The 13,103-nt window shown below is 34.2% G+C and overlaps 1 protein-coding gene across 5 annotated transcripts in view; it reads right to left on the bottom strand.

Annotated features, from left to right (window-relative positions):
• LOC106875384 (uncharacterized) overlaps window positions 1-12,405 on the bottom strand; it is a 427,703-nt gene extending 415,298 nt beyond the window's left edge. For 4 of the 5 annotated variants that reach the window (XM_014923494.2, XM_052974937.1, XM_014923493.2 and 1 more), the window contains exon 1: window positions 12,250-12,405. The gene's annotated coding sequence lies outside the window, so the exon portion shown is untranslated. The remainder of the gene's footprint in view (window positions 1-12,249) is intronic. The other variant, XM_014923489.2, reaches the window with a different exon arrangement.
• Window positions 12,406-13,103: the final 698 nt, after the last annotated feature.

Here is a 13,103-nt window from a genome sequence, read left to right on the forward strand (position 1 = left end):
CTAGAAGAAAACGGATAATACTGGTAAGTCGTTCAGTTATTTCCCTTGAATATTTTTTTTTTATCCCCCTAAACTTGAAGATTACCTATATATATATATATATATATATACACACACACACATACTAGCTGGTGTACCCGGTAATTCCTGGGGACAAAGATGTTCTATTGAAACGCCTTATTACTCTGATATAAGAAAGCAATTTCGTTATAACTGACACAAAAGGTGTATTTTCCGTCACGAAAAAGTACAAAAAACTGTCAGCTGGAGGAGGGAGAGATTGTTGGAGGTTGATGAGAAAGATAATAATTAATAAGGCAACAAGCTTCCACTATCTTCAAGTTATAGTTCTCCGAGGAGTTGTACATCGACATATTCCATCAGAAAGAATACATTCTTTGAAGACAATGCTTAATAATAAAAAAAAATTCAATCAAAAATAAATATCTCAAATATCGATTACTCTACTTCTTTTGTACTTTCTTGACCCAGGAAAGAAGAAAGACCAAGTCGACCTTGGCGGAATGTGAACTTATATTAAAAATTATTTTAAAAAAATAATAGTTTCCGTCTACCAAATCCATTCACAAGGCTTTGGTCGGCCCGAGGCTATAGTAGAAGAAACTTGCCCAAGCTGCCATGCAGTGGGACTGAACCCGGAAGTATGTGGTTGGTAAGCAAGCTACTTACCACACAGCCACTCTTACGCCTTATACATAGATATATACAAGATCTACACAGATATAAGAGCTAGAATTTGTGATCTGCCCGCGGACCTTTTTCTTAGGAAATTTTTGCCCGCCGCACTAAAAATTTCCCTACCCCTGATTTAGCACATTCAGAGATGCAGCGCTTTAGTTAACTAGTTTCGGCATATTGCCTCGTCAGTTCAAAAACTGCTGGGTTCGGTAACACATTTTTCACTCTTCTATAAAAGATAAGCTTAAGTACTTTACTCGACTCCGTTGAATACCGACCCGACAGAATTTTAACTCCGTTGCTTCAATCAAACGGAATCAAAATAATTAACACAAATATTAGTGATCGATGCAACGATGTAATTAATATTAATGAGCCCACTGCTGCTATATTAACCAATATAATTAAAAATAATGACCACTGTAACGATAACACTCAATATAATTAACGATTATGACCAATGTACAAAATCTATCGTAAATTTATACAATAACTTATTTTAATACACCACTTTCGACAGAATACCTCTCAGCATATTACAAAGTCGCATACAAATATATATATATATATGAACAAAGATACATATATACACACATATATATATATGTGTGTGTGTGTTATATTAAAAATGGGGAAAGCCGGTTTATGGGATTACCTTAGGTTTCCCGTCCATAAAGGGTTTAGCTTTATGGCGAATCGTCACATCCCCAAAACCTGTCGTCACTTTTAATATCTACTTTTCAAAGCTTACATAAGTTATACGAGATTCGTTCAGGGAGATATTTTATGTCCGGATACTCTCCCTGTCATCAACTTATCAGTTTTTTTGTTGTTTTTTTTACCCCGCAAGGGAGGGAATATTTCCTATAATCCTTTGGACGTGAAAAGCACAAAAGCCGGATATGTTTTTCGCGGATGAGACTGCAAATGAACGTCACGTTTTGAATGTCAGGCGACACTTGTTTATGCTAACCACAGGATGTCAAGACAAAGATGAATTAACACAGAACTTGAAGACACGGAAACGCGTGTGTGTGTAAGGATATATATATATAAATATACACCCCCATACAGAAGCATACATACCTCCATATCGATATATGTGTATGTATGTATGTATGTATGTATTATATATATATATATATGTGTGTGTGTATGTACGTATATATATAAGAATAAGATCATTATTTAAAATACCGATCATATCAAGTGGTCAGCATGGGAATAAAAACCTTATAGGTAATAATTATGATTAAAATTATAATTAAGGATATCTAAAAAATATCGCCATGCTAGGGATTATCCAATAATTTTTTGCTAGTTTATTTGTCTATTTGTCTTTTCTCCTGGTGCTGTATGAATACTTGATGTGGCTTTAGTGTCAAGTTTTGACTGCTATCTCTAGCTTGGTGGTATCTTTCAGATACCCTTAATTATAATTTTAATATATATATATACTTTTATTTCCTTCAGTCATTTGACTGCGGCCATGCTGGAGCACCGCCTTTTAGTCGAACAAATCGACCCCAGGACTTATTCTTTATAATCCTAGTACTTATTCTATCGGTCTATTTTGCCGAACCGCTAAGTAACGGGGGGCGTAAACACATCCACGTCGGTTGTCAAGCGATAGTTGGGGAACAAACACACACACATATATATACACGACGGGTTTCTTTCAGTTTCCGTCTACCAAATCCCCTCACAAGGCTTTGGTTGGAGCGAGGCTATAGTAGAAGACACTTGCCCAAGGTGTCACACAGTAGGACAGAACCCGAAACCATATGGTTGGGAAGCAAGCTTCTTATCACAGCCACACCTGTGTAAGATGTAATGGTGTCACTCCATTTGAAGTTGTAGTTAAGGCTTAACTTGTACTCTCTTATGTGGGCAGACTCTGTAACTTGCCATAATAACACAGTATCAATGCTATAAGTAAATAAGACATCTTAGCTATGTCTATCTATGAAGCCATTATGGCTGTCTCATGAAAGCTGGTCAATGACCCTGAAATCGTTTGATAATACTACAAGATGTTTCTACTATACACGATTCAGGGTGATCTGCAGATACTGCTTCCAGGCATCATCTTATACAGTACACAGTTTCTGACAGTTGATGTGGGTTTGAAGTACATACCATGCAGTTATTTTGATAAATGTCTTTGCCAAAATAAGACTTACAGATAACAAATTTAATGGATCTACCTGTCTTTTCAACACAGGCATCACTATGTGGTTGATAGTTTCATTTCCCAATCACGCAGTTTTGGATTCAGTTCCACTTGGTCAAATGCCCTCTCTACAGCCCTGGGGTGGGTCAAAGTCTTATTGAGTGCATTTGATAGGCAAAAATGTGAAAGAAGCCTATTGTGTGGCGTGTATGTATCCTTACATTTAATTCAACATAATAATTTTTTTAAATGAATTAAGATGATTACACTTATTTAGAAGAACTTAAATGCTTCCCTAAGTACTGATTAATAATTGCACCCTAATATAATAGGTTGGGTCTACCTTCCAGATCCAGCATACTTATACTTATCAGAGATATTGTATTTCATCAAGATACTTTTACTTTATTTTCTAATTATGGTTGCTATTATATTTATTACTTCAATTATTACAGTCATTACTGTTATTATTATCATTAAAATTTTAAAACTCTACAAGTGGATTTGATAATTTTTTAAAATTATTTTCAATTACTTTTCTATTTATTTTGATTAATTTTACTCTTACTTTTATTTCTAATTAATTTGAATTTTAATTTCTTTTTTACCTTAGGTTATCTTTAACCATATTGCAATTATCTTAAATTTTAAACTTTAAATATTTATTCCTTTAAGAAAAACAATCTCTTCTAAATAGAACAAATTACCAGAGTAAATAACATACTGATTAATTCCTAGAGCATTCTCGCTAACGAACATGTCTTCCACCTAAATCCTACATATAAAATTGATACTGATGAAATAACATTCCAGTGTGTCCTAAATAATGCCTTAGAAACAACTTTAGCTATGTATTTGTTGAGGTCAACAACAGTTTTAAAACAGTAGGGATTTTTGCTGCATCGAATTACAATACTAATTTAACCATACAATTCTGAAGGAGATCTGCTGGTACATGAACCAACCACATGTTCTGGCCGAATATTGTTAAGTTTGCTACTATCTCCCTTAAAATATTCTCTGTTCTCTCTTCCAAACAATGCGATGAAGTTTTGAGGAAAACACATTGGTGTTAATTTCTTGATCTCTGTAGAACTTTTAGATGTCTAATATAGATTGATCAATATGCATGATTAATAAATCAGAATTATGTAATACCCATGTATCCGAAACGTAAGAGTCTAATTTTTCATTCATTTGTGCCATTCTACTATACCTTATATATCTTAAATTGAATTTATTCATTGTATGAACTTTGGACTACTAATTGGATAGACAACAGAATGTAAATTTATGGAATTTGTGGATTACAATGACTTTTACAGGTCAATTTGGTGAGCCTAGTTTGACTCCTACCAGGTGTTTAAAAATTATTCACCTGAATTTCAAATCCATTCTTCATCACACACACATATTTGTGTGTATGACTGTGTATTTCTTCACATTTGAAATTACAAACACAAAACGGGAGCAGATGTTGTCACTTCCTGCCAACAATACCTACAAGGATTTTCATGGTTTCTAAACCACGTGAAATGATTTCTTACATGAAAAGCAAGTAAGGGTTAGTGTCTGGAAGGGTATCTGGCTGTAAAATAATAAATACCCCACATGTTTGTCCAACCCAAGCAAGCACGGAAAAACAGGTGTAAAACAAATATGTGAAAAAATGAAATGTGCAAGCATAGCTGTATGAATTTGGTAGATGGAAACTGAAAGAAGCTTGTTGAAGATACATTTACATATATTTCAAATACACACACACACACATATATATATACATATCATAAATGTGTGTGTCCTTGACATGTGATAATTGCAAACAAGTATCACTTTCATACAAGTGATGTTTGCTTCCAGTCCTCCATGAAAACCATGTCTGGTTATGGGAAAATATTACCCCACTTGAAAACTGGTGAGGGTCTGCGACAGAAAACCTGCATTAACAAATTCCATCTGGCCCCTAGAAGCATGGAAACGAGTATCACTGTCATACAAGCAGTGTCGTTCACTTCCAATATTCTGCGAAAATAAGTCAAGCAATGGGAAAATCATACATTGCTTGGAAATAGGTGATGGTCTCCAAGCAAGGTAATATTCCCCACTGGCCAAAAATGATTTGGCAGAATATTGGAAATGAATGACATTCATTTACAACAGTCATGTAATATCAGGACAAAAACACAAACACACATGCAGGAAGGGCATTTTACCATAGAAAATCTACCACAATAATCTGTCCTATTCATGCAAACATGGCACAGTGGATGTTAAAACAATGATATGGGTGTGGGTGTGTGTGTGTGTGTATTTGAAGAGATTTTTTTCTCAAAGAGTTAAGATTGAGAAAAGAACCTTTTTAGAAAGTCGAAAGGAAGGGAGATTAGCACCAATACTTGATGGTTTACTTTAAGATTTGAACTTGAATGCAGAGTGCCACTGCAAATATCATGAGACATAGCATCCAAATCTCTAACAATTCATTTGGTACAGTACAAATTTATTCTTCTCTAAGGAGAATAGCATTGACAGTGACCTCAAAATTTCAACCAGCTAAGCCATCATCAGATATGATTTAATGTACACACATACATGTATATATATTAATTTATTTAGATTGAATTTAATTTTGCTTCTCATGTTTCACACCACAGCAATCTGAGAAGTTACAACTTCGTTATGGCTGTTCATTTATATCTACTCAAGTGGGTGTGGTCTCTTGTTAGTTGCTACGTTCTCTGCTTTGTTTCTCTTGGTTGCTTTTTATCATCTGTCTCTTCATTAACTGTTTTCGTCGTTTGCTTTCACTTGTTGGGTAACTAATGTTTACTTTCATTAAATTCGTTGGTTAGGGTTCCTTTAAAATACTTGTAGTTTCGCTTATCTCATCATGTTATTCATTTACTGAATATCTCATTAAAGGCTCACTTAATTGTGAAGGATCTATGTTGTGTTTGTTTGTTTTGGTCAAGTTTGTTTCTGAAAAAGTTTTGCATTTCATTAGGATTCACAGTAGAGTGATTTTTGATTGGTTGCTTCCTCTTTGTATTTCTATGTTCTTTTATGTGTGTCCCAATTTTGTTTTGGCCAAGATTAAAAGATTTCATGAACTGTTTGTGGGTGTAGATTTTGTATTTCATGAGATCCAGTGTATCAATTACCTACGGTAGGGTAATTATTCAGGCTTGTCTTTACGTGGTGTATTTTAAAGATTAATGTAGGTCAAATGTTCTTGTGGCCATCAACGTTTCTTTTTTCTTCCAATGTGTTGAAACTTGCTTCTTTGGTGACTGTTTTATCCTTGTTTGGAGTGCAGACAGTTTATTAAAGATGAATTTGTTTTAGTGAATACAGTGAGAAATAATCTCTTGTTTAGTGTAATCATGTTTAATTTATCAGTGACGCACAGTGAGCGTGCTCTGGAACTATCTTTGTGTACAAGAGTGTACAGATTATTAATTACCACATAACACTTATTGCAAGATAAATATTCAGAACAAATAAACCACATAACTTTCACACATTAAATACTCACTTCCTTGTTTGTTCAATAAGTACATTTTTTCTGCATGCATCAGTGAGTGCATGAATTTACATATATAAATATATACAAGCACACACACACACTCATACGGCTGAGTGGATTAAGACATGTTTTGTAACCGTATGGTTTTAGATTCTATACCAGTGTGACATCTTGGGCAAGTGTTTTCTACAATACCCTCACATTAATAATGCATTCTGGATGAAATGTGGCAGAGATAAAGTGTATGTGCATGTATTTGTCTGTGTCTCTTCACAATGACAACACTTGAGCAACAGTGATGTTTGTCATGTCCTGTAAAAATAGAGTCTCTCAGTTCTTTGTGCTATAAAGTATCTTACTTGAAAATAGATAAAGGCTTGTGACAGGAAAGGCATCTAAGATAGAAGACTACCTCAAGAAAAACTCTCCAATCCATTCCAGCACAGACAAAAAATGTAATAAATGTATGTATGTGTGTGTCTATGTATATATATAACTGTGCTCGCTACATATTCTGATTGAGTATTCCGTATGTTATCACGTACCTCCTTATGACAATGTAAACTTCATTTAATCAAGCTGTCCCTGGCCTGAAGAGTAGCCAGCGGTATACACCGCGCTCGGATATTTACCACTTCCGAGCTCCTCCTCACTAGGAAACATATGTAGCCCGGATTTTATCTACTCCATTCCTTAACTCTTGTGTTTTTATTCACATTCCTGGCAACCTTGGCTGCCTACTGTGAAAAATAAAACAAATTTTTTCCGCTTTTCATTTGATACAAAGAAAAAAATCCACAACCTTCCCCCTCATTAAACCACTATTGTTCCTGAAAGTTGCTTCTTGAAGCTAACTTTCTTCCTACACCTCGATTCTTGGATCTTACATTTATATATATAAATTGTTGGTGGTGTCACCATATTCACTATGCAACCATAATATACTACTAAGTATATTAAAAGCTTATAAGTAAATACTGTGCCCCCACTGGTGTTACCAATGCAATTACATCATGTTTTGAAGTTACTTCTACCGCAATGAAAGTTACAATATTTTTCTATTTTTGATCACATTGTTTACTTAGATGTATTCGTATACGAAACATTAAAACTTTCAATGCTGGCTCTAATTTCAATAAAAAGTCTGTAGAAATAACTTTAAAAAGTGATGTATATACATATACATACATGCGTATGTGGTTAACAATTTCACTTCACAACTACGGTTGCTGGTTTCGTCCCACTTTGCTGCATCTTGGACAAGTGTCTTCTGCTGTGAGGCCAAACTGACCACAGCCTTGTGAATGAACTGATTGTCATGTACGTACATGTACATATAATGGGCTTCTTTTCGTTTACATGTATGTCTGTATTCGTGTCTCCTTGTTCTATGTCACCACCACTGTACAAATGATGTTGTTCATTTGCAGTTTTCCATGTAAACAATTCCAGTCCCTTGTACAAGGGATTTAAAGGAGACACTAGTTTACTTGGAAACCAGTGAGAAGTGATGAAAGGAAGAACATCAGGCTGTGGAAAATCTGCCTTAACCAATTTCGTTTGACCCATGCAAGCATGAAAAAAATGGACATTAAAATCATTAAGACAATTATATATTCTCATTATTTAACAGCCACTTTTTCTGGGTTGTATGGGCCAGATGGAATTTGTTAAGGCAGATTTTCTACAGCTGGTTACCCTTCCTGTTGCCAAACAAGGTTTTTATATATATATATATATATATATATCATCATCATCATCGCTTAACGTCCACTTTCCATGCTAGCATGGGTTGGACGATTTGACTGAGGACTGGCGAACCAGATGGCTATGCCAGGATCCAATCTGATTTGGCAGAGTTTCTACAGTTGGATGCCCTTCCTAACGCCATATATCATCATCATCGTTTAACGTCTGCTTTCCATGCTAGCATGGGTTGGATGAGATATATATATATATATATATATATATTAGAAAAAATAATAAGGTACTCAGATATGTATGTATGTATATATATATATATCCACCTGCACATTCATTTCAGTGTTCTAACTTGTTAACAAGAGGAATTAAATACTAAAAACATATAATGTATACTGCATATTCAAGCTCAAATCTTTTTCGGGGGGTTTTTATTACGGTGTTCATCCCTGTTTTAAATACATTTCTATATTGTTTTCTTCCTGGTCACCATATTTCCACTGGTTTGCTCCCAATGTTGTACATATGGCAGTGTGTATGGTTGGCTTCATTTGTTAATTCATTGCTTGTAGTATAAACCATTAGCATTGGTCTTCTTTACCGTTTAATTATGTGTCATCTTGTTGTTCAGAAGTTGTCCCATTTGTGTAGTCATCCTTCAGCAGTTGAACTATTACTGATAACCTGCTTTTTTTTTCCTTAATTGAATCCTGTTAGTTCATATCTTGTATATCTAGACCAACTAAAGGTGTGTTTTCAAGATGTTTGTTTGTCTTCTTAAACTATTTTTCTGAAGTTGTTTCCTGTTTTGTTAGCTATGGCACGGTGGTTGCCAGTTATGGTTCAGTGATCTTGTATCCCATTTTTTGTTAAACAAGCACTTTTGGAAACAAATATAAATATACACACACATAACACACATCAGTGAAAACTGCTCATAATAATCAAAGATGTTATCAAAATAAAGGCTTCCAAATATTGTTACATCCTAGTGTTATGGACTAGGGTATTGTTATTTAAAAGGGTCCGTCCCAAAGTGACCCCAATAGGCAACTTCCACGGCATATTTTGCTTGAGTGTAATTAATACAGATTCCAATTAAAAGCACTGTTTGAATAAGATGTTCACTTTCAAATTATTTATGTCATTCGTATGTGTACGTATATATGCACAGATACACGTACATGTAAGCAAGCATATACACAAATGTACATATATGCACAGATTTTAATGCACACATGTGGGCATGCATGTATACACACCTATGCATCCATGTTCAAAGACCGTATGTATGCATGTATGTACGTGTGTGTATGTGTCGACACATACACGCGATCATTTCGCTAATTCTTTATGTAATAAGAACTGGAAAGACTCTACTCGTGGCTTCAATTTTAAAAGTTTGATTATAGATTTAGTTTTTATATATGTATATCTTTTTCACGTAATCGAATATAATTTCTATGTAAATACACAAGTCATTAGCTATCACCGGATTTCTGCAATTTACACACATTTTCGTGAGCGTGTGTGAAGCGGTGTGAATGAGATTGCTTCCCTCTAGCTGCTATGGAGGAAAATAACTTCCTACATCCATCCACAGAGATGAGATATGTCATGCAGAATATTTTGTAACAATCCAGGGAGTCCGATTATATAAACACAAGAAAGTGGGCCGTCGATGCACACCGCTAACTTCATGTTCATCAAATCAGATCAAAATTATATACATATATATATATATCGAATGGATGCCTTTTCTTCTTTTTTTTTTACACTGTTAAAAACATCATTTGACAGCCTAGATAGAAAGAACACCTGGAGATAGCAGTAATCGCTAAGATATATATTATGCCCAGGTGGAAATTCAATAGATATTCTTAAAAAAAAATACTGCTAAAATAATCATGCATGTACGGTTTACAGATCGTTTCTTTTATGTTATATAATTATTAGGTAAGAATTTTTCGAATATATGAAAAGATTAGGCAAGAAATTATTCTAATATGCTCGTAAACAGGAAGAAAATTAGCAAAATACACACACACATACGCATATATTTAAATAATGAAATTATTTTTGGTCCTTCCGTTAAATATAAGGAAGAAATAAAAGAATTCTCTCACACACACATTTAAACCAGTTACAGAATGGAAGAAAGTGGTCGCAAGGCTGAAATATTTGTTCCACAAGCACACCATACCACACACATGGCTTCTACATTCACACATACACACGTGTACTAATGTGTAATTAAATAGTAAATACGACCACACGTGTGATAAGGTGGAGAGGGAGGGACGGTTTCACCGTTTTTAAATTCTTGCTTATCTTAATTAAGTTTCAGGAACGAGTGCTACGGAAATAAATTGGTGAAAATGAAATTTGGGGGAAAAAATCAAGATATGAGGAAAAGCAAATCAGAAATAAATTTTCCAAAAAGGAAAAGGATTATTATGAAATAATAATTTCATGACAGGTTTCTAACTATATTTTCGTAGTATGTACATGACAGACAGAATCGGGAAGACTAAATGGTATTTCTAATTCAATATACATGTAATTGCAGTTGGGTGCATATATGAATATTTATGTGGAATTTTAATGTACAGAAAATAGTATTTTATAAATTACAAGTAGGTATGTAGGAAACAAAATACCAATTTTTTTTCTTCATTTTGGTAGGCTTTTAATAGATGCAAGTTTTTGTATATGCACAAAAAAACGTTGCAGCTATGTGCATGCATGCATATACATTATATATATGTATATATATATATATAATTTTAGTTATAATTGGCTTTATAGTAATTGTGGCAAGTTCGCGTTGGATGTATTTGTTAAAACAAAAGGTTGCAAATGTGATATAGCAGGTGTATAATATATGTAATAATTCTATCGGCAAAGGGGTAGAAATGACTATATATATAAATATATATATCTTGTAAGGATACTTTCAGTATATAGATATGTGCTCGAGGGTGTATATACACAGAAACCAAAAGAGAAACAGAGGTTGGAAGATTACACTAACGTCCGTTTGTTTATATAGTCTCCAGCGGGTGTGTTTTTAAAATAGTAAAATGAAGATCATTGAATGGAATACAGAATTGGAAGAAAAACAAAATCAACAGAACCAGGATTCTTCATGAAACAAAATAGACACACAAAAAATTATAAGCAATCGAATAGATATGGGTAAAAAGAAAACGATTCATGTTTTTTTTGTTGTTATTTTTTTTTTTTCAATGTCTGTATCGAAATGTTGCATGTCTGAGAGAGATGATGGTAAGTATGGTGGCATAACGAAACTAAAATTGGCTAAGCTTTGTGGGGCTTCGTTAGCAAGCAGTTGACTTATATGGATGGCGGAGTGAGAAAGATCTAAGAGGTGCCAGGCCAAGAGCGAGACATTTTTTTAAATTTTTTTTATTTTTGAGTTGTGTCGATGGTAATAAAACTAATTAGAGGTGGAATTAGATGGAAACACAATATATATATATATATATATAGACTAAGAATACAATAATATAAATAATAACAACAGCAGTAGCAATAAAAGGTGAGGAGTAAATATTGAAAGAAATAGAGCGAGATGGTGTATATTAATAACAATAACAATTAGAGAAAGAAGGTATGATATTAATTTATAAGAAGAATAATGCGGGATCTGTAGAATATAAGTATAAATGTAGAGAAGAAATAATATCATTGCATGCAATTAGACGGATGAGAGAGAGAGGGAAGAATAGTAATTAATAGTGAGAACGAAAGAGAAACGCAGGTACTCGAAGAGGTAATATTTTTTAAGTGTGTGTGTGTGTATTTAAAAGATTGGTAGTGGGGTAGAATTTGTTGTCGGAGGAAAAAGGAGAAAATAATAATAAAAGCCGAGAGAGAGAGAGGGTAGTAGAAGTAGTGCTAGTGGTGATATTTATTGTGTAGTGAGAGGAGCAAGCACTTGTCTCTAATGACGGGAAGTTAGCCTCGAGACGAGAATCACAAGCAATGAACAAGACACACGCTGAATGGAGCCGAGGAAAAAAAAATTTTTTCTCGGAAAGATCGTACGAAAAGGACGACATAAAACGCAGCGATACCTGGATATATGTATAGACATATTCAGAAAAGGAATTCTAAATTCACTTACCTCTAGTTTAAAGGAATATGAGTCGACATAATCACGTAGTTTGTACCACCTCACCTCGTCATCCATAATATTGACAATCCTTCCCGCCTAGCTATTTCAAAGTGCGCATGCCCATTTTTTGCTAATTAGACGAAGCGCACTCGAGTCGTGAGAGAAAGAGACTGCGTAGTGAGGGAGGGAGAAAGAGAGAGAACAGAGAGAGAGATATCGGGATAGAGAGACGGTAAAAAAAGAAGCAAGTGCGAGAGAGAACAGGATAGAGAGAATAGAGGATAGAGATCTGGAGAGAAAGAAAGGAATAAATATATAAACATGTACAGAGAGAGGAGGGGAAAAAAAAGAAAGGAATCACAGGAGGTGAAACGTAAACTGCAGGAAGAGGTTGTGCTTATAGTATAGAATTTTACTCACTAATTCACACACTCACCAAGCGGTGCCTCTTCTCAAAGACAATATGAACGAGCGAGAAAACTTTACCACTTTAGACAAATAAATACATCCACTTCCTGTTGTTTTTCCATCTTGTTGATTTAGAATTATTTTCAAATTACTACCGAGGGAATATATATATATATATATATATATTTGTTTTTGTCTTGTTTTTAAATGCAATTCGTTCTTTCGCGCATTAACTGTGTTGCGACTTGCTTGTTACATGAAAAAATATATATTAATAAACACGTGTTATACTAATTATTTTTTTCCCCCCTTTTGCAACGCCTGTATTATGTATGGTGTCTTTTTTCTTTTTATTCTTTTTCCAGTTTATATTTCCATCACGGGTGTTACTGATTGCAGGTTTATACCGTTGTTGAACCTTACAACAGTAAACATCTGTATAACAACGGTATTAC

Source organism: Octopus bimaculoides, chromosome 20 (assembly GCF_001194135.2).
Source record: "Octopus bimaculoides isolate UCB-OBI-ISO-001 chromosome 20, ASM119413v2, whole genome shotgun sequence".
NCBI classification, from domain to species: Eukaryota; Metazoa; Mollusca; class Cephalopoda; order Octopoda; family Octopodidae; genus Octopus; species Octopus bimaculoides.